This window comes from Schistocerca nitens, chromosome 1, assembly GCF_023898315.1.
Source record: "Schistocerca nitens isolate TAMUIC-IGC-003100 chromosome 1, iqSchNite1.1, whole genome shotgun sequence".
NCBI lineage: Eukaryota > Metazoa > Arthropoda > Insecta > Orthoptera > Acrididae > Schistocerca > Schistocerca nitens.
This window is the reverse complement of record NC_064614.1, coordinates 424,688,460-424,689,761: the sequence shown is the minus strand read 5'-3', so window position 1 is coordinate 424,689,761 and position 1,302 is coordinate 424,688,460.

The window sequence follows — 1,302 nt, the reverse complement described above, 5'->3', positions numbered from 1 at the left end:
ACTGACACGGATGATAGTGATTGAAATAATGTGGACCAAAATATAAAAATGATAAGGAGGAAGAAATTAAATCAGATAATGCATAAAATTTATTAAAATCACATCGGCATAGGACAAAACGTACTTTAACCCATATGCTTCACTACTGCTTGTAATAAATATATTTATTATAAAGCTCTCAAGCAACATTTAAAACTCTCTTTTATTGATTACTGGCCAAGAGGATTCATTTTGATGAACGGTTGTAGGGTGTGATACAAGGGCCCTAACCTACACCACTGTGCAAATTGATCTCATCCCTGGGATCTCTCCTTGTGCAAATGATATCACAGACGTAAATAATTTTTACATGGAGGTACATTTAAATTGTTCTGTGAAATTTTCAATGCTAGGGAAAGTAGACGTGTCACAAAGATAGTGCTTACCACCTTCATGTTTTTTTGTCATCAGCCTTCTGAATGGTTTGATGCAGCCAACCATGAATTCGTCTCCTGTGCCAACCTCTTTGTCAGGGTAGCACTTCCAACCTATGTCCTCAATTATTTGCTGGATGAATTCCATCCCTGTCTTCCTCAACAGTTTTTGCTCTCTACAGCTCCACTAGTATCATGAAAGTAATTACCTGATGCCTTAACAAATGTCATAACACCCTGTCCCTTCTCTTTGTCAGTGTTTTCCGCATAGTCCTTTCCTCTCCGATTCTGCACAGAACCTCCTCATTTCTTACCTTTACAGTCCACCTAATTTTCAACATTCACCTGTAGCACATCATATCAAATGCTTTGATTCTCTTCTGTTCCAGTTTTCCCACACTCCATGTTTCATACCCCCTTCAGTGCTGTGCTCCAAGTGTATACTCTCAAAAATTTCTTCTGCAAATTAAGGCCTATGTTTGGTACTAGCACACTTCACTTGGCCAGGAATGCCCTTTTTGCCAATGTTAGTCTGATTTTTGATGTCCTCCTTGCTCTGTCTGTTATTGGCTATTTTGCTGCCTAGGCAGTAAAATTCCTTAACTTCATCTACTTTGTGACTATCAATACTGATGTTAAGTTTCTTGCTGTTCTCATTTCTGCTGCTTCTCATTACATTTTCTTAGATTTACTCTCAGTCCATATTCCGTACTCTATTCCATTCAGCATATCATGTAATCCTTCTTCACTTTCACTCAGGATAGCAATGTCATCAGCAAATTGTGCATTGATATACTTTTGTATTGAATTTTAATTCCACTCTTGAACCTTTCTTTTATTTTCATCATTGCTTCTTCAATGTACAGATTGAACAGTAGGGACGAAAGAC